The following is a 22,508-nucleotide window of genomic DNA, read 5'->3' on the forward strand; positions in this document are numbered from 1 at the left end:
AATTGCGAGAATTCGTGCTTCGATCCACTCATGCAACACTGCTCACATTTGAACAACAAAATAACTAATTATTGAAATCCTTACTTGACTCCCACTCACGCAAAGTTTGCAATGTCAAGTTGGCGGGAGTCACAAGAGGACCCACCGAGCATTGCGCCAGCAGATGCATGAATCTTCTCGCATTATTGAAATGAATGTGATGTGAATCAGTCAGAGTCACGTAGCATAATTAACTGGGGCCAATGTTTCCCCCAATATTTATGAAGCAGCTGGTTAATCATTATCACGAAAGTCATATCTATGCATAAACTATGCCCACGGTAGTGGAAACCTCCAAATTCCACCGTCCGTCACCGTATTGACAATTCCACGGCCTACTTATGAATCCGTGCCAATAAAGCATCCGTTCACAGGCATTAGACGAAGAAAAATGTTCAGTAGGTAAAAGCTGCTTTAAACGAACAGAATAATTACAAATCACGTTTCGGTGAACAATTTTATTCGTAAATCTAACTGATATTTCTTTTTTTCAGGATAGAGATATGGCCTACGAAATTTATGTATGTATTCGTATTTGGTTACTGAAGCACAATTCTTTTCTGTAACGAAAGGGAAAAAACAAATTAAAAAGGTTTGAAAATATGATTATATTTTGACGGTGAAGAAAGTAGTAATTTTATTCTATTTAGCGCCAGTACGTATACGTACAGTTGGCGATAGCAAGTGTTATTCTCTTTTCTTGATGTGAGTGACTGTGCCACACTTCATGACGTTGTTAATTATTTATAAATTAATTTCTAGATGGATTCTGTCTAGTCTGCGATATAGGTGCTAAAAATGCAATAACTGTGCTCATAAAAACTTATATTCAGAAACTAGTCAACAAGGTCTTTCAACGAGCTTACCGAATGCCATAGGCTTTGATGATATCGCTAGAGCTGTGCCATCTCGTAACTACTTATGACGGGTAAATAAAAGCGTGTTCAAGTTGGTTATCAATAGAGTAGCAAGAAAAACCTGATCTTCTGCGTTGTTGATTACGCTGCAGTATTTTTTGTAATCTAAACTCCTAATGCGCTTGCCAAAGAGCTATGCATAAGTTCACTGATAGAAAATATGAAGCTTCTGTTACATAATTCCACGTAAAAAGAACGTAAGAAGAACATAACTTAAAAAGACACCAAATGTAAGTAAAATAAATAAATTTTTTCCTGTAAAAATCTGACTTAAAAATAAGCCAGACAAAACAAGCTTGGCAAAATAAGCCCAACTTTTCAGGATTTTTTTCCTTCTCAAACATAGATAAAATTATATGATTTAGGTTCAAAATTTAACGAGAATCAAGAAATTGAAATTTGTTTCTAGATTGAGTTTATAGTTTTTGAAATAAATGGAATAAATGAAACGGTAAATTTTTGCTTTACAGCACCATTTTTTTCCCTTTATTTAACAAACAGCTGGTTTGAAAAGAAAACAAATACATTTTTCGAAATCAGTGTTAAATTTTGCACTATAATAGGGTGATTTTTATTGAATTCCGGAAAATGTTCATTTTTGCGGATTTTGACAAAAATGAGAAGGCTATAGCCTTCCCACTTTTTCATTTTTGACAAAATTTTAGATATAGTTTAAAATAAATGATTTCGATTCAAAATTGACCAAGAATCATGAAAATCAACTTTGTTTTCATATTGGACTTATAGTTTTTAAAATATACGAAATAAATGAATTTTTTCGTACAAAAATCTGACTTAAAAATAAGCCCGCACGACAAAATAAGGCCGACTTTAAGAAAAAAAATTTTCACAAAACATAGATAAAACTATACGATCTAGATTCAAAATTGAATGAGAATCTCGAAAAGGAAGATTGTTTTTAGAGTGAATTTATAGTTTTTGAAATAAACGGAATAAATGAAGTGACAAAAGTTTGCTTTACAGCGTCATTTTTTCTGTTCATTTCACAAGCAGTTCATTTAATAAAAAACAAATGCTTTTTTTGAAATCATCGTTTAATTTTGCATTATTTCAGCCGATTTTTATCAAATTCGAGAGAAGCATCGTTAAAATCGTGTCGGGGGCGTATCATCTAATTTAGACGGAATCCCTATCGGGAAACTATTTTTTTCAGTGGCCGATAGATGGCATGTGTCATCGTTGAGTTGGAAATTATTGATTAAGATTGAAAAACGGAGAATAAGTTTGCGCATACAAATTATGAAGGTTATTTAATTGTTAAGGAACCAAACAACAGTGCCATTATTCCTCATTATTTATGCACCAATGGGTTATTACATAAAGAGCAAAAATTTACAAGGCAACATTGGAGATGTGTACGACAGCGCATCAGTGCTATCTAGGCAGGTCCCTAATAAAAGGTGATTCGTCTCGTATTTAAATTATTACAACAAACGCGATTATCGAATGGGTTACAGAAAACCTTTTCATGAGTTCGCCGAAGTCCACAAATTAGCGTGGTACTGGCCTCCTTGATCCCCCTCTGGTTGTGCCTTGAATATAACAAGACGATGGCCAGCATCTGTGGTGGTCCGACAGCGGTCTTATTGTGCTAACAAGTTGCATCGGTCATTATTCCGGGAAGAGTAAACTTGCTAGAAAGTATTTCGTCAGCATTAACTTCAAAGAATTTTCTTCTTCTTTTTCCAGTTTGTTTGTCGTTTTCCCATTCTTCGGACTTTTCTTTCTTCACGCCCAATTTGCTTAGTGGTGGGTCGTTTATTTCTTTAAAGATTAAGCACACACACGTAAGTTTACGTAAGTTTTATTAAACGGTGTGTTTTTCTTGTTTTACATCTAGCGGCTTTTAAACGGAAACATGACGTAACAAACCTTTGAGTGCAGTCTGTTTAGGAAAACTACGCTTGAGTAGTTGGAGCTTAGGAAATGCATTATTTTCACATTCCTAGGTAACCTCTATGAGCATTTTGTAACTTGCTTACCAATGCATCTTCCAGCCAGTGTATGTGAATCTCACTAGGTGTCAGACTTTCCTTCTTTTGAAACTAACTCTCTTTTCTTCAAATTTAAAAAAATTGGGAAGTTTTTAACACGGACAAAACATGTAGCAAAACAAATGTTTGACAAGGACCTAGTTATGCGGATGAAAACGCCCCGCCTCAGTTAGTTTATTCCGGCACCTAACTATATAGTATGTAATTGAAGGCAATGTTCTGCAAACATAAATAATTGAAAATGTCACCCTGTTTGGTCAACACCCTCTTCGAATTCGTGAGTTGTGTGCAGGATAGAGGACGATGAACATGAGAAAAATGTGTTTTAAAGACTTGGTGGAAAACTATTAATAATGTGTACATGTAAATTTTGGCTTATAAGAATGTGTGTCGTCTTTCTTTTGTTCGTTTCATCCAACGTTACGTATCCCAATTGGAACTAACAGCAATGCTGCAGCCGCCACGGAAAATCACACGACAATCAAAAATTTTTCAGTAATGGATTCAAAATGCGTAAACATCGGAATCTCAAATAGAATTTTCTTCTCAACTAACACTATGCAAAAAAAATCTAATGGGGACCATAGTTATCCATAATCACAGCACACAAATAATATGCCCCACTATTTCATCTGTGGCAGACTGCGCATGTCAAAGATGTCATCGAGGAAGAAAAGTGCTCGTACATACCGCAGTGGTACTGCTGGCAAGAGAAATGCCGCATCAGATGTACTTTGGCTGATATCAGCTACCACAATGGAAAGAATGGAACAAGGCTTCGAAGAATGTGAAGAGGTGTTGTCAATCACACGACCCTACATTGCCCCCTGTCTAGCTGTGTGAGGTCTCCATTAAGTTCGTGCCAATCACAACTTTTGAGCTCTTCATATGTGAGCGCGCGGGAAGCGGCTTCGCTCCATCACGTAGAAACTGCTGTGAAAGACGTGGGATGTAGCACTTCGTAAATAGTTTTTGGGACTAAATAGAATAGAAAGAAATATTAGTTTTACCAGCAGTTACATCGAATAGGGAACAAGTTTTTCTTCTCCAAATTTTAAACTAACCAATTCCTATTCATACAGGATATGTTATACATTTTAAATGTATACGAATGCAGAGGCTTATCATTTATAAATCAGTTTGAAACACGCGCCCCGCCCGGTATGTACGTTGTGAATCTTTCTTTTTTTTTTTCTTTTTTTTACAGGGGCGGGCTGCCAGGTGTTTCCAGCCACTAGCTAGCTCCCAGCTGACGAAATATTCAATAACAGTCACCATAAATAATAAAAAAAAACCTGAGATTTCCAAGAGAATGTGAGCAAGAGAATTCATTGTTTGAAAACTCGATTTCAGACAATATATCCATGACACAAATAAATATTTTCTCGGCATGCGCCTTGCCTAATATGAGAGCCATAGGCAAGAAAGATTCCATCCTCGAAATGAATGTGACATAAAAGAATGACATAGCAAACGTCATTTACATAAATAGCAGCCGTGTAAGCGAACCGTTTGCCATTGCGATGTGGTATGTAGATGCATATTAATCGCCAGTTTTGACGATCCCATTTGTGCCTATAAGATGTTATAGCTGTGTGTACACAATGTCCTTTTAAAATGTTAAATCAACATCAAGTGATCGATGTAAAGGGCGAATTGAGACAGAAGCTTCGGATGTGACATCATTACTACCTGAATTCCCGAACGGGGAAAAAACGAACAAAAAAAATGCTGCAGAAAAACAAGTGAGTCGGGCGGAATGTGGAGTTGGAGCCATCACATAGATGTGCATTTAAGTCACAAAAAAATACATGTTTTTGTGCGTCCACGTGTGAAAACCGCATCTATTCGAATATTACCCGAAGGCGTGGGGAGTTATCGAATCGGTGCATTAGTCCCGCCGAGCTGTACAAGTTTTCACGCAGTTTTGGCTTTTTTTTGTCCTTTTCTTTGAAAATTTGGAATAGATTTCGCGCATATGAAGGTTGTTACCCACCGTCCTTCTCTATACGTGACGTACACGCAGTAGCCTCGCTAGAAAAGCCTTAACTTCCAGCAGTTTCTCTCTCCACGGAGAACATTTTGTTCAATTGTAGAAAATACTTACCAAATGAATGGCATTTGTTTAACAATCATGCATCGTGAGGATGACAAACCGAACTAGTGAAAGACACCAGGTGTTGACCGGGTAATATCCTGCGTGGGCTTCTTTAAGTAAATGTTAAACGAAAGCAATTTATACGCACAGGCTTGTTGGATTTATACATATATATTTAGGAATTTTTTTTTACAAATCTTATATTTGCCCGTACGTATGTAATTAAACGAAACAAAGGTAAAAAGTTTCTAGAAATGCATGAATGCAGAGTTAATGTAAAATGTATAGGGGGCTCAAGAGGAAATGAAAGTGAAAGCATCTACATGTAAACTTTCGTGCATAGTTGCAGTATAACTGCTGTTAGATGCACACAACAAAACAAAACATGCCGCGTAGAGCAGATTGCTACCAGGCTGCTCAATTAAAGGTGTTGGGAGGCGGTGTCCGTCTTTCTTTACAATGTTGTTCCGCACTCACAGAGACACCTTTATTTTCATTCATTACAGATCGTGGGGCAGGTTGGTAAGTTTGTGGGTGGAAGAAATGAGACAAAGACCAGCAATAAGAGTAACGAAAGGGTATACGCGTTTGAATGAAGAAAATGACGCTTTAAGTGGGTGTAGGAGGAGTCGGAAGGCACGATTGAAAAAAAAAATCATAATAATAATTTTAAGAGCGGGGTAAAAAGAATGAGTTACCTTTGGGGTTTATATGCTGCAAGACATTCATGTAATGGAACACGGCGGTCTCTTTGCTGCTAGAACCCAGTGAATTAATCATAGCAACGAAATAGGTTTTCCATTCTTTTCTTTTTTCGGTGGGCCAGCTACGCATGTGCAGATGGGTACATACCGAATCATCAGCAACATTTAATTACGTCAAAGACAACAACAGTTCGGCCTTCTTTTACTTTTTCTTTTGTTGTTTAAATGTTTGTCCCCGACTAGATTCATAATACACAGCAGACCCAGCAGGTATGTACATATAAACACTCTGAGAAACTACTAAATTAAACTTTAGCGAAGGTAAAACAAAAACACAAAGGCACAAAAAGCTATTAAAGAAACCAAAGCGCAAAAAAAAAGAAGCAATAACAGGGAAGTTACGATGGTTGCTGCCGAGAAGTTGAACGAAGAGAAAATACAATCCCAAGGAAGGCTATACTTTGAATCCAATTTCATACCGAAATGAAACGAGAGTCATTATTGATATAAATGATTCGGAATCAAGACAATGTCGAGAAACCTCACGGCTGCACATAGTAGCCAACAACAATCGGCGTTACATGGAGGTTTGTATTTAGCCTCTTGTAAGAAATACCTGTAATTCAAGCACCCATGCACACACACACGCAGCCATTTCATCTCCCGAGTATATAGGTACATATAAAATGGGGCGAAAAGAAAGGGCTTTTCATTCAAATTGTGCTGTCCAGTTGCCCGGCATTGTATCATCATTGTATCATCATTATATAGTACTGTAGGTATATCTTTTGAGTTTCTTTCTTTGTGTGTTCTCTTGTTATTATTTTTTTAATATCCACTATGGGCTACGTGAATTACGCCGTCGCCTCTTTGCAACACCTGTGGCCGCTAACCCTTTTCTTCTGTCTGCGCTATACGGCACCGATTTATTTATCATTCAGAGAGCGCCTTTGCCGGCTAATCCGAGAGTCTACCTTGATGATTACCACCGGCTATTATTTCGGCTTCTTTCCGTCCGTCAGCCGCATGTAAGCAGGCCTGCGGGTCTATTCTCTAACAAATCAACCACTATAGTCTGTATACGTTTGTTGGTTTCTTACATGGTGTTCAACTGTCTGTGCAAGCAAACGTCTTGTGTATACACACACACACCATTCTGCTTCGCCTGATGTGTACCACCTTGTTTTATTTGTTTCTTTTCGTGTTACTTCACGCTCATTGGTGCGGTAATTAGTAGTTATGGCCATCCAACAGTCATACCAAGACAATGAATGGGTAGTTTCGCTATTGACTCCAGGGCCGCTCTCCTGCTTACGGTGTATTTATTTATCATCATCCTCTAGAACTTCACGAATTGTGGGAAGAGACAGCATAGTGTTGGGTAACCGCACTTTTTTTTTTTTTTGGCCAGGATCAAAACCCTCGTAATGCCCCGACTTATAACTACACAGAAAAGGAGCCTCTTTTTTGCCGTCACACTATTTACACACGCTCAATATTCATTGCATCCGTCAAGAGGGTTTCTGCGTTACGTTGCTTGATTCGGCCGCAAGCATCGTGTGAATGGAACCGAACAATGAGTACACGGGTTCGGTTATTAGCGGTATGAATTTCGTTCAGGTAGGAAACAAAAATTGAAAGAGGATGCATTCGTTACCAGCGTGAAAAGCTATCCCAGCAAATGATCGTCGATCAGAAATTCACAACGAAGACAGATTTGAAGAATTGAAAATTCACATTGCCTTGGCAGTAGATGTTGTTCGGCTAAGACGCTATGGTGGAAACAAACACAGCAGTATCAAACAGAAAGATCCTCAAACTCCGCCTTCTGAGGTAGGCCATTGGACGATGGAAACTCCTCCTGCTGCCATGTCATATTCTTATCTCAACAAATACTTGCACACGTGTGCAAATGCTTTTCAAAAGAGAGACCTGACGGTAGATACCACCCAAATCGGCGACGTATTTCTTATTCCATTTTTTGTTTTCTTCTTCGCTTTAATTACACCAATGCCGAGCGAGGGGAAAAACCACCTGAAATAGTTCGTCAAAAATTACACACACCTACACCTACACACACACAAAACAGTTACAACTGTGTACCTATGTCGAGTTCATGGCTAATATTACTGCTGCATTGTTACGTACGTCCATTGTGAACGGTCACAATGTTTCAAATTCAATAATGAATGGATAGCGCGTTCAAATTCGGCGAAAAATGTTTGCTATATAGCGGGGGTTGGTTCGGCTAGCTGTCATACTGGTTATTTCTACAGTTAAGTGACACCACCACTGGTGGTCCCGACGTAACAAATCGGCATCAGAGATTGTTTTTGTTGTTGTTTGACTCTTTTCTCTCTTCCTGATGATGATGAAGGATCCACGGCTTTGGTCAAGTCATTGTTCATCCCTTTGCTTTTCGGCTTTTGTTATTCAATCTTCCCTTGTATAGATCTCGCATTAGCATCGGCCCCACGGTTTAACACCAGTTCCAGGATTTCAGACTCCGACGCCATTGTTGCACTAACACTGCCGACTGCGATTGTTTGTTCCGCCACAGTGTTGTCATGCTTCGACAAACACGCGTATACCGTAGTCTTCACAAAATCATCTACGGAAAAAATAAATACAAAATTGTTGGCACCCTTGGCTTTTCAACCCTTTCTTTTTCGCGGAATTAGGCGTGCATTATCGGCCTTCAACGAAGAGAACCACCAGCCGTGAACGCACGACAAAACTCGGGAGGCGCCATCCAGACTCCGTCCCTCTCCTTTTTTAAGTATTCTGAATTTAACAATGCTATATACAACACTTGGAGAAACGGTCGGTTTTCTTTTTATTAGCCTTTATTCAACAATCGTAGACTTGGCAAACAATTGGTAAAAACCAGCATGAGAACGCAAATCAAAGTTTTTTCAGTTTATTTTATTTTTAGCCGTAAAGACAGCAGCTAACAGATGATGCGCATACTTGCTGTTAGTGACGTGGCAATGAACATGAAAACGAGGAAAGAGATAACATTTTGAAATTCAGCAAACGTCCCAACACAATAGCTCAGAGAGTGGGCGACAGCAAAGCATCATTTGTTCAGGTCGACCCCCTACCGAGCATCTTCATTCCAATGAAGGAACTTTAAATATTTGTAGCGATGGTGGTCCGATATGAAGGACCATCTGTTCTTCAAGTGACATGCCATTCTCTGCGATTTGCATAGCCAGAAAACGACGCTATTTTCTCGCCCGCTTGAGATTCATCCAAACTCTCTAATCTAGCGCTGCGGGTTTTTTTTTTTAGAGAATCCCTCGTCGATGGTAAAATCTCTGCGGAGCTATACGGGTACGTACATCTTTATCAAACAAAATTGACCACAAAAATTTGTCAGATGATTCTTCTTTCATCCGAGATCGAATGCTCGGTAGCGCTACTATTGATTTTTGTAAAGCAAAGATTTGAAGGCTGTCAGTAATCTTGCCAATCGGCTAAGTAGATGCGCATCTATATTCTTCGTCCATGGGAATAGCTTCAGCAAAAGAGGAATCTAAATACCTTGTACATTCCGAAAGAAAATAGCTCTATGCACTCGCATTTTCCTTTCTTGTGTGCCTGTATGTGAATTTGGGGGACGTCCTGTGGGACTTCAAAAGTTCCTGCGCAGGTGTTCAAATACCTGGACAGTTAAAAGGGCTGGTTGGCTAGCAGCTCATGAAAAAATTGCCAGCCCGTATTTCCCTATTGGGTGTGATATAGAGGACAACGAAAATGAAAAGAAAACTGAAATAGACTTGCATATTGACAATGACTGAATGATGGGCTCGCTATACGGGCTGTTAATTCGCTCGTTGATCCCATTATTAGATCTTAGCCATCGGAATACAGGCATACGTTTTGTTTCTCTTCTAGTTTCACACTCTTTCAAAAAACACACGTGATTTAGTTGTGGAACATGGCCAATGTGGTCAAAAGGTCGATTACTGACGGAGAAAATTGCTCTTCCCATGACGGCCAGATCGTCTGTTTAGATGACCGCTTATGGTATAAAGCCTGTTACGTCTGATGCGTCGGTACGTCGTTAAAAAAATCAAAACCGAAAAAAAAAATTCTATCGTCCTGGAGGATATCAAAACGTCGACTATGGGTAACAAAAATAGATTGGCTCGAAGATGAGCTGTTGTTTGTAATGTGTATAATAACACGATTTCGAGACAAGAGTCAACATGAAATTGTAAACGAGCTGAGCTGTTATTTCGGCTACAGCCGAACAGGTATGAAACATCTCAAACTAGTCAAACAAGAAAGTGGCTGCTGGCCGTGGCAAAAGATAGAGAGAGAGAGAGAGAGAGAGAGATGAAACCCTATTTAGAACACACTGGCGGTGAAGTTCTTTCAACAACCCGATAGCTATAAGCTTTATGTTGAACATGTGTCGGCTCTTGTATTACCATCCTCCGCCGAATCGCCCCGGCAATCCATTAATCTGTCCGCCGGGGAGAAATGGTTATTTTGCAACTGCTTCAACATCTTTTTTTTTTTTTTTTTTAATGATTCCCTTGGAAACTTGCCACAGAGTGTTAGAAACACCGCTATAGCCTTTTGGGACAGCAATTCGTTTTCTTTGACGTTTTCTTCGTTGACATTTAGTTCCAAAAGTAGCGTTTGATGTGTGTGCTTTTTTGTTAAATGAAAGATTTAATCTTCAGATCCTTGTTCTTTGTTTTAAATTTATTTATTCATCACAATTGTTGCAGCTTTTGGGGAAATGGGACCGTAGGACTGCATATAATCCATACAATACAATGTATATACTATACCTATTGAAAATTGATGAAGCGAATCAGAATGGGAAGAAAAGAAAAGCTAACTAACCAAATCAGAAAAATCCGTTCTGTGTGATCAAACAAGAAGAAATAAAAAAGTGTTTTAGTTTTTATAGACTTTTATGGATCTTAGAACCTTTTGCCCTTTTTTTTTTTTTTTAATATGCGTTGTCGACGTTTGTTTCATCCGTGGATGGTTTGAATGTTGATTCGATTTCAAAAAGAGCTCGGCAGAGGCGTTGAAGAGGACGGCATCCCGCCGAGAGTGACCCGCGGATCTCACCCGAACACTATACAGCAAAAAGAGGCAAACGAAAACACAGAGGGAAAGATCCAAGTCGGCGATGCAAAAGAGAATCAAGGTGTTGGGAAATAAATCGAGAACAAGATGGGGGAGGAGAAGATCGCAGGGCGCTGCTGGGCAAGCAGAACGTGGAGGCTGGAACATGGAAAGAGATGGTGTGTTAGGTGCAAAGAAGAAGGAACGATGTATAACGAGAACAGGAAAAAAAAGAGGTGGGGTTGAACCGGTTGGGAGTCCTGAACAAGAAGAATAGGGGAAAAAACAAGAACGACTCCCCGCTCGGAAGAAGTGGGTGTAATGCAAAGAAGTTTTTTAGGAAAAAAAAAAAAAAAGATGGGAGAATCTCGAATCCTCCAACACAAGAAACCTTTTTTTTTTTCTTTCTCATTTTTTCTTTTTCTTTTTTGGGAGGAGTTAGCGTATGGACCAACGGATAACAAAGACCCCCTCGATATGCTTTTCTTCTTCTGAGAAATCTTTGGTTCGTTGTTCGATTGGAGGGTGTTTCTATCCCTTTTTTTGTGGGGTACCCTATGTGTTCTGTGTGTCTGTGTATGTATATATGCGTGTATGTGTGTGTTGTTTTGTTTTATAGCGCAGTCCAGCAGTCCTCCCATTTTTCCGAACCCCCGTCTTGACTTTTCTTTTATTTCGGTGGATGCGCTTTGAAGATAAAAGAAACTATGAGTCAACCTTTTTTTTTTTCTCCCTTTCTTCTTTTCTCCATCTGTGTTTCTTTCTTTTTTTCTTGTGTTCCTCCTCTGGAGCAGAACCGCCACTAACACTGCGGCTATATACCCCCTCCAGGTTGTCCCAAGTGGCCCCACGCCGTCTGGGAAAATCGAACGTATACATTCTGGCACACCACACACACACATACTGATAAGTTCACCTTTTATTTTGTTGGAAAAGATTCTTCATGGTGTTTTTTTTTCTTTTTGGTACGTGTCTTCCACTTTATTTTCCCTTTTTTTCCTCATTGTAGGGGTGTTTCTTCAAATCGAAAGCCCCTCGTACAGTGAAAGAAATCGAGTTACCAGACTAGAAGGTAGTGCTACGTACTATGTCAGGTTGATAATGCATACACAAAGTAACACACACAGTTTTATTTTTTTTTATTCAACTGGTTTACAAAAGACTTGTATAGTTTGGGATTTTCTCTTGCTGACTGCGGTTTTTGTTGTCTTGTCCAAACGCATTCCTTTTCTTCATTCTCCCGCAGTGACACGGAACTCACAAAACGAAAGGAGAAATTGATTGACTCGTAAAACTGCACAACAATGGGCAGCCATCCCCTTTTCAAAAAGAAATAAAAGAACAACAGACAAATAGGGAAAATTCAATATTTGATTTGCGTATATTTGCGCACAGCTACGGAGAGAGAGTCTCGCAGCTGGAACCAAAGACCCAACGAACAAAATGCGGCTCATTCGCAATCGAATTCTTCGGGTCCCTTTAACGCCTCCTCCATCCATCTCTCTCTATCTTTAGAAATAAATTTTTTTTTTTTTTTTTTCAATCGTAATCCTTTTTGAGGATCATGTTTCTCTAACCAACGAAATTCTACGTATCCATCCATAAGGTATATGGATAAAAAGTTTCAAGAAAACAGGCGGGGTTGAAGAAAAACGAAAGATATAGAAGTGCAATGGATAGGTGGGTAGGTCATAAAATTTGTGTGTTAGAATAGAATAACAGGTCTTGTGACAAGATCGAAATGAGTCGAGAGAACACGAAAGGGCAAAGAGAAAGGAAAAAAATAAATAAGAGACGGTCTTACACTCTCCATCTCTTTGTTAATTACGTCGAGTACTATACACAAAGAAGAAGTTGACCTGCTATACAAGACTATCTTTTTCTTCTTCATTTTCAAAACGGAGAGTTAAAAAAAAGGTTCAGCTGCAAATTGGATGACCTTTTCTTTTTCTCATCCTTTTTAGACTTTGTAGCAACACAATAAGAACAAGGCAGCAAATATAACAAGTTTAAAGTATGTTAATAGCTTAAACACAATCTGAAGTTGTAGAGTGAGAAAAAGACGGACTACCCGAAAATAGAAAAGAAACAGGTTGTAATAACAGACACATTTTTTCTTTCTACTGGTGGGGGGATAGAAAAGACATTGGCTATGAAAAAAATAAATACCGGCGAGAAGAAGTCAAAGGAGGGAAGTAAGAAAAAGAAAAATGCAGGCTAACTCTGGCAGACTGCTTGGCATCGAGAGCTGCTTCAGGCATTTTCTCGGGGAAATTACCCCTCTCGGGGCGAGAAGTTTTTTGGGGAACCGGCGGATGGTAATTTTCGGGCCTTCCTATATCATAAAAGAAGAACTACGGAACACAACATCAGAAAGAAAAATTGGAACCGCATGAAGTAGAAATAGGTTTCGTGAAAGGAAATAAGGAAAAGAAGAAATGTTAGGTAACCGAGAAATTCTTATCGGAGGGCGGTCTTGTGTGAGATTGTATATGTATTCTCCGATTTCCACCTGGTTTTCTAGCTTTTTTTTTTCTCCACATCCTCCCATAAACAACAGCAAAGAAAAGCTACGTTTCTAAAGGGGAGAACGTGTGTTGTCAAGACTTGTGTTTGTTATTCCAATCGAATAAAAATAGAACAGAAACCTAGCTAATCAAAATGCAGATTCATTTTAATCGTTTCTTTAAAAATAAAAACACACATTTCTTTTGGCAAAATAAAATTAGGAAGTCTCTTATCGATGACAAGTACCGTGAAACTGTTTTATTCTTTTGCCAACGAATAATAAACGATATTTTAACTACCTGTTCAAACATGGTTGTCAGGTCCTGTTCATTGTTGAATGGCCCGAATTTCTATGCTTGACCTCCTCCTTCTACTCCTGGCATTTTTTTTTATTCTCTTCTTTGAACCATCAAGTGTTTGTCCAGCACTGATTGCACACAGACAAGCATTGTTCGAGAAACATAGAGAAGGCCCATGGAAACGACGCTCGGGTTGACCACAGCAGGAACATGTACACTCATATACCTTCGCACACAACACACATTCGTTGGCTTATATTTTTTTTTTTGGCCACACTCCGAGTCCAGGTTATTGTATATGAGTGAAGACCCTCTGGTATGAAGCCAAATAGGAATGAATAGAAAAAGAAAATACCCGTAAAAAGCGAGAGACACCATCAATAGAATGTCTATAGAAAAGGGAACAAAAAAAATGTATCTTTCCTTCTATATACACAAATAAAAAAAAAGTATATATATATATATATATATATATATATATATATATGTATATACAGTGTATGTATGGAAGAATTCATCTTCCTATTTTTCGGCTCTGCTGGGGATCACCCAACTATTCTCTGCTCGGTCGTGCTGCTTTTCCCCTTCTTCTTCCACTCTGTGTGCCACGCTTCTTTTCAAAGAAAATTTCCAATAAATTTGTGCTGGAAAATGCTTCTTTTCAAAAGAAATAGGCTGTGCGTATAGTGTATCGTAAAAAAGAAAAAAAAAATGGATGCATACAATTGTTATACTATTTGGCCAAGCAGGAAGATTTGTTTCCCTCATTGTTACCATATATAGAGAAGGAGAAAATAGTAGAATAAACGAGAAGGGTTAGCTTAGCCAGCGCATTACTCCGAGACTTGTGCTGTACAAAAGGAGATAAGAAAAGAATAGAGAGCAAAGAAAAAAAAAATGTAAATGGGTCTCGCTCTATAGACATCATCAATGACAAATAAGGTAACCCACGAGTCTATTTCTTTCTAGCCCTACGCAGCACATTAGCCCGAGATGCGATATATGCATCAAGAACCAATCTAGCAGGCCATTCTGTATCATCGGAATACCAAAAATGCTCCAGTCATTCTTGCTTATGGGTTAGAAAGAAGAAAAAAAAATCCTCAATTATTCAAACGAATTGCTGACTGAGACTTACGGTCGTCCGGGGGGGAAAAAAGGTGGAAATCAAGAAAGAGTTGATGGAGTACAGGCAATAAGCATTATGGCCATGCCCAATAAAGGTGCTCATCTAGTGAATCGGAGCTGTATGTATATACAGGAATTGTTGGAAACGAAGAAGAAGGAAACGGAGAAATGATGTATATTTTGGTCTCAGATGGAAAAGAAAAGGAGGGAGGAATAAATACAACAACAATAACGAGAAATATCATAGCAATTATTTAGCTGACATCTTTTCCTCTGATGTAAAAAATTGCGGCACGGCCATTTCGTTCATTCGTTCGTTCATTTCCCTTTTCTTTTTTTTTTTTTTTTCTGTAATTCTACTTCTTCTCCAATGGCGAAGCACGTTTTAGTTTGCTGCTCTCCCACGCTCTACAGCACTCGTTTCTCCGATGTTATTCTTCACATAAATCAAAAAAGATCACTAATAGCCGAAAGGCGCAATGCTTTCTGTCGTTTTTCTGTCCGTTTTTTTTTTCACGGGCCGGCGGAATGGCAGCCAAAAGGCAGGAAATGGAGGCGGAGCGTGTATAGAAAAGTCCAACGAACGCACAGAAAAACAAAAAAAAAACAAATGCTTCGAGCACATTACATAGACCAGAAACACACATTTTGAATATGCTTTAACCTAGGAGAATGAAACCGTCCGCCTACGAGTGCACAAGGCCATAAATACCACCGGGGTTATATCGGTCGGCATGATGGTTTAATCGCTCTCTTTTATAGGTGGACAATCATCTAAAAAAAAAAAATCATCTAAAAAAAACTCTGTGAATAGAACGATGAAAGATGTAGCATTTTCTTTTTACGACTAGTACCTCTTCACCTGGTCGTATTTGTATTGGTAGAACGTAGCACGTATAGGTACGGCCAGTGAGAAAACGGGTTGCCCCCCTACTGCTGAAAAAATAAACGGTTACATGTGACCATAATATATCTCTAACATGAGCCGGTTATTGTCTTACAATTCTACCTCTCTCCTTTAACTCTCATCCTTGTGATGTTCCTGTAAAAAAAAAAAAAAAAAGAAAACCACCAACGCCATCACATTCCTCCGGCCCTTGTAAACTGAGGCTAAGTGTCTTCAACGGGGGGTCCGCTCTCCAGCTCCGGTGGCGGTCCCCTTATAACAACACCTTGTGTTTCTACACTCTTACACACTCTCTGGGGCTACTTTTTTTTTCTTCTTTTCCTCAGTTCATAATTGAGATTATGACGCAATCAAAATCATCGCCTGAAGTGCGATCGAGTAACTTGTCGTCGAGCCGCTTGCTTAAACACGAACACGTAAAGTATACAGTAACACACTGTCAGGTTTGTTGTTCGAAGTTCCAAAAGGAAAAATTATTCATCTTCTCCAATAAAGTGGCAGATAAGAAATGACGGTAGGACCTTAAAAATTGTGAACAAGAGTTTCTTTAATTACGTATGTATAAAATCTTGTTTTTCTTCACGCTTCATTATGTGAAAAGCAACGCAGTTTTTTCACCTTTCCTTGGATGGATTCCTTGGAAATCGTTTGGAAGAAGAGAACATTTTTTTTTTCTATAGACGTTGTGCTATTGTTACTGGACAAAAGGAGTCTGAAGCTTTGCTGATCAGCGGGGAATGACCAGCAACTTGGCTGTTGGACGGGCACGCGTGATCCAGCTCAATTTATTGTGTACTAGGCTAAGTATTTTTCAATCATCATCATCACCATTTTTTTTTTTTTACTCTTCTCCAATCACTGTTATTTTTCTTTCTGTTCTCTCAGTCAGTTGTTTATTTCTGTCGCCGCTATTGTTCCGTCCATTTCTAGGTAATATTCTTACCATAGAAAAAAGAAATCGAATAACAATGCGGATGGAAACACACGCAGCGATTAACAATCAAATGCCCTGCGCGTCCTGCGATTTACACCGCTAAACATATGAGTACCCTCTTTTGTTTGCAGATGACCTATCAGTTCTCGATTCTTTCTCGCTGTTGCTTTTGATTCCTAATGGTTTCTGTACACAATGTATCGTGTGTATAAGTAAAAATGGGCTGTGCGTATGAGCGGCCGATTAGTCACGGACATCAATGTTATGTGTTAGTTCCATAGGAGAGGGAGCCTAATGTCCGGAGTCGCGATGACGACCTCCCATCAAACGTCATCTTTTCACAAGTATGGACCGAACGTTTGCCAACGGAATATTTAAACACAACTGCGTGTTTATTCGTGGATTTTTTTCTTTAGTGTTGTGGATGAAGTATTTCTTCTGTTTTCCGATTGACGTGCATAGAAAAAGGTCGCGTGACCCTCTCAATCGAGCGGTTGAAAAGAGAACAAGAGAGAACCAATGGCAGATTTGCTTGACTAGCCACCTGGAACTGATGGCTACTATAGTCAAGTGAGTACGTGTCTCGTGACTAGAAGAAAAACACATCAGATTGATGGACGACAACAACACGACAACAAAAAAACGAAAGAAAAAAAAGGAGAAAATAGAAAACCCAATGTTCGATTTAGTCCATTTGCTGTTTTCACGCTGATTAGATACGCCCTTTTTTTTACTGTATGTCTATACCTTCTGTCGATTTTCCCTGCAGCGAAATAAACAAGTTGGGTATCGATGACTCGGTCAACCGACGTGCGCTGTGCATACATCAGGGCGTGAGAGAGAACTCAACATCAAAATCGACCTGATTTTTTTTTTCCTTCTCTATTTCCATGTCGTTGACATGCGTTGATAACAGGATCGCTAGCTTCAGAATCGCAATTACAAAAAAAAAAAAAAAAAAGGGAGAGCATACAAAACGACAACAGCCACTCTGATGAACTATTCACTCATTGGTCACGCTTGCCAATGGGGTACAGTCGAGACGCTCTTGAGCCAACGGATATTGCTATTCATATGTACTTCGCACGAATAGTAGAATTAATACAATGTAGTGTTTTCTTTAGACTCTGGCAGTTACTCCGGTGCTGGAGGGTGATTGTTTCCGGCCAAATATACACATCAAGTATGATGGCCGTCTGAATGCTTAATCGCCCATTAACTTCCATTCTACGTTGAATTTTGATAATGTTTGTTGAAAACTAACGTTGCGGTTTGAGGCATTCATCATTTGCGCGTTAAGGATGCTTGAGTTTCGTAGCTGAAGTGTATTAACGATGTTGATGGTACTTGACAAGCAATTAGGTTTAAACAAAAGCTTGAATAGTCTTCTCTTGAATACGTATAGAGTCTTGCGTTTTAATAGGGAAACATTGGGACAGTTGAAGTTAGAAATGTGACTTGTAGACAGCCTTAAAAGGCCGGTCGTGTTTGCGTTTGATGCCAAGAGGAAAACGACGTAATAACAAGGATGGGCTTTCACGAGCTGTCATCAGTACTTTGCCCGGCCTTTGATTTATGCGGGGCAAGACTGTTAACACGTTTTGGTTTTTTTTTTTGTCGTGTTGTTTTCCCAACTTTGCGTTTGTATTTATTTTAAACGAAATGCACGTTTAGAAACTTGGCTGTGTATCTATGTGTACATACGCTCAGACAAGATAACTATGGCTGACATCTCGTCCAACGAATGATATGTTACTTGTCTTTTATGGCCCAAGCCGCAATATAGCAAAGATAAAAAAAAAAGAGAGAAACATCAACAACAACGAAAAAAGAAAATATAACAGACGGAAATAACCGTATATTCCACTGTACGCGAGCGAAGGGCTTCGTCTCAACTTGCCCTGTAATTTGAATCGATCCCGACTTCACCTTTCTTGTTCCCCCCTTCGTCCTTCTGTTGGCCCGTCTTTATTTTTATTTTCACCGCTTCGTCCTGAGTACGTAACGCGTGCAATTCCCTCTACCAGCGTGGATTGATCTGGCATCACGCCTTGTTTTTATTTATTTAATTCCAAGCGCAATTCACGATTTGACCTTGCCCGACATCAGAAGTCTTCTATCAAACTATCCCAAGTAGTTTCCGTTCTACAAGTTGGATGTTGTACAGCACATCAGTCTTGATGATTGTTTGCCCATCAAAACGCGCTGTTTATACCAATGTGCCGCGTAATACTAAACACGAAAGATGTGGTGCACTATCTACACGTTGTCGTTATGTGTATCATCCGCATTTGCACCCTCCTCTTTCTCATATCATTACAAAAGCACGGTTGGAGGCTACATAGGGACAGGAGAGGGGATCAGATAGGGAGGGAAGTTGATGTTTAAATATACAGTCCAACGAAGAGTGGAAGAAAAAGGAAAGGTAATACAGCACTTTCTATTATTATTCCTCGGTTGTTGATGGAGCTCCGTACATGCAGTACACACTCTATATAAGATGTACCTACAACTATAGACAGGCGAACGTCAAAGGAGGTGTGTGACTGTTTGTTGCCCTGTGATTTCGAAACGGCGGCCGCTCTTTTTTGAAAACTTTTTTTTTTCATCCGACCCTTCCGCCAAATCGAGAGAAGGGAGGCAGGAAAAAAAAAGGAACACAATCAAATAAATCCATTTTCACGGATGATGCGATGTACCTGGTCTGTGTGCATGCACGGCTACTTAACTACATGTAAAAAATGCGTTGTTTAGAAAGCTTATTGGAAAAAGAGTTGTCGGATGGGTTTCCACACAATCGAGACGAGAGAGATGCTCTAAAAATATGCACATCATTAAGGGTGCGGATCAGTGCGTCCGGCTATTTGCCAACACGCTCAAGTCTGTGCTCGGCCATCACTCTCGGGGATTTCCAGCTTTTTCTTTTACAACAACAGCGACGAAGGAACAATCTCTTCCTGATTCCTTTTTACCATCGCTATACGATGGATGTGCAGCCGCCGACGGATTGCTGGTTTTATTGCATGATAAATGAATTGCTTCTCTAATATATACCGTGCGCATATTGCTAGGCCTAAAAGTGTGAATTGAGATAAAAACATTGGCTATCGATAGAAGATATACAAGTGCAAATGGAACTGGATGTCAAAGCCTGTGGATTACGTAGGCCTTTGCGTTGATCCTCTAACACGTCAGGTGTGCACGAAGTCTGTCGAGCCATTTCCAAGTATGATGGATCAATTTATGATTCAATACCTTGTACGTGAAATACATATACCAGTGAATGTAACATCGGATAGGCCTACACCCTTACGTATACACTTCCTGATTGTTTCTTTGCATGTGCAGGGGAGGGGACGAGCGTCCTCACTTACGAATGATCCACATCGTAAATAGAGACCGGTAGGCCTTAACTATTGAGAAGCTGATGAACTGTTTCCGCTTTAGTACTTAAAAACATATATATTTTTTTTTACTTGTGTATATAGCTTTCTTTTGTTTTTATGCAATAAAGAGGAGCGTTGGGGCTGCTGTCATTTGTAAAATGGATTTCTTGCGCAGAGTGAATCTATATACCACTTGTCCACCTGCGTGATTGATCTACTCGGATATGCAAAAGGTGGGGGGGGGATAACCACCGGTAAGTCAATTCCACGATTTCTTTGTATGTATACTGAAAAAAAGTCACACGGAAACATTTTTTTTTCCAGGGTATATGTTTTGATTGTCAAATAGCGTCAGGTGATGAATTTCTTTTACACACATTGGCTTTGGCTGCGGTATGACACTTGGTCGACGCCCAATTGAATGATATCCTTTTCGTTATGTTCATTAATCCATGCCCGATGGACAAATTTCAAAACAACAACACAAACAGCCATTTCTTTCTTCGGATATCCAACGAACGAAGAAATCCGAAACCAGAATTTTTCAGATGAAATCGCCAACTCATCAAAGTTGGATCATCGGATCAACCGCCTTGCAGTTGGAGTAGAGGAGCGATCCGTGTATTGAACATATACACGTTATATAGTTACCCTTGTGTATATACATTATATATATATATATATATATACATATATTTACTAGTCAGGTGAACTGGGGCTCCGATTATCGGCAACACTTTGAAGAGGGCCCCCAAAAAAGGAGGCTGCCCTGCCCACTATTGTTGCATGCACGATTGCTAGAGTATATCGTATAGCTTGTCCCCTCGTTTCTTTTTTTTTTTTTTCTTTTTTGGCGGCATGTTACCTTCCCACCTGAAAAACACGGAGCACCGACCAACCGAGAAAATGGAGGGATAACGAGAACGATACGCGGCAATGTCAATATCTTTGAGGAAAGAAGAAAAGGAAACGAAATTCATTTTCTTTCTTATTCGGTTGTTTTTTTTTGTATCAAGTAGAAGAAAGAAAGAAAAAAAAATCAAACGTATAAACGTGAAGAATAGAAGGAGGAGAAGGCGGAGTCGTGGTCCAGCACATAGAAGAAGAAGAAAGAAAAGAGAGAAAAGCTTGGAAAGGTTTCGATTATTTTTGCTTCGCCCTGCAAACAGCAGGGGATTACATCTGTCATGGCGGCCCGATGCTACGCGGATGACACAGGGCTGGATGACCTCCTTTAGCTTTTACAATCATCCATCACATTTTCCCCTCCCTTCGCCTCTCTCGATTCTCGTCTCTCCTCGCTCCGTGATATTCTCCCCGTTAGCCGATTAGTTTATTTCTTAATATTTTTCTTTATACTAGACTTTCTGCAATTCCTTCCGTACATTCGACAGCTCCAAATGAACGAAACGTTGCAACAAAAATCGCCATATTTTAATAACTAGCGCATATGTTTCATGACTCCTCTTCCAAACCCCCCGCTAAAAATAAAAAGGGTACAAAAGAAACCGCTTGTTTAACCAAGGCCATCAACTCTCTCGGTATCGCAGTTAGCATGCATAGACTTGACCTTTGATTGTTCTTCCCTTCTTGAGCTGCTGATTCCCGACCGTCACGGTAATAAGAGGAAGATCGGTGCACACAGCAGACGCCAATCACGTCTAGACGTTACACGGACGCATTCAAAGTATCCCGCTCGTCTTATTTGATCGTCTCGTCGGAATGGATGGTGGCCTTCGACCAGGCGTCAACATTTTATAAATGGAAACAACGACAACAAAACAAACCCGTGTTTTCATTCTCAAACACAATCAAAAGACGGAACGGTTGGAAATGAGACCGTTCGGCGTATTGCGCCAACTCTCAAGTTCAGTTTAAAAAACATGCGATCTTGTTAGGGGTGAGCGAGAAGTGAACGACCGACATGGCCGGCAAATCAGTTGGTAGTCAAACGTTTCAACACAATGTGTGTATGTGTGTGTGTGTGTGTGTGTTTACGTGCGAGTGTAGGTAACATTTTTGCGCCGAATTCACGTTGTAGCCAAATCCATCAGTCTGGCTGTCTGCCGAAAGAAAACACATTCGTATAGGTCCATGAAGTGCGGCCAATCTGAAAATAGCCAACGGCCGTTTTGGTACATACGATAGATGTTAAATTTGTAATCGTTTCGATCGACTCTTCTATAGAGAACGAGCTACCTGATGAAGCTGCATCCGTCATTTTCTTAACTGCCAAATGTACGCGTTGTGACAAGTAAATTCGTTTGAAAACATGAAAAATTGAATTTATGCGCGTGCGTTCGTGAATAGTTTCAAGGCCCGGCAGCGAATGAAAACTCTTGAATCAACAACGATAGAACCGTTTGAATTTCCGCGTTGTTAGAATTGCAATCGGCCAGTGCGAAATCGATATCAAACACAGAGAACAATAACGTATAAAACAAAAGAAGAAAAAGAACACATTCCGTAAACAAAACCC

This window comes from Daphnia carinata, chromosome 7 (genome assembly GCF_022539665.2).
Source record: "Daphnia carinata strain CSIRO-1 chromosome 7, CSIRO_AGI_Dcar_HiC_V3, whole genome shotgun sequence".
NCBI classification, from domain to species: domain Eukaryota; kingdom Metazoa; phylum Arthropoda; class Branchiopoda; order Diplostraca; family Daphniidae; genus Daphnia; species Daphnia carinata.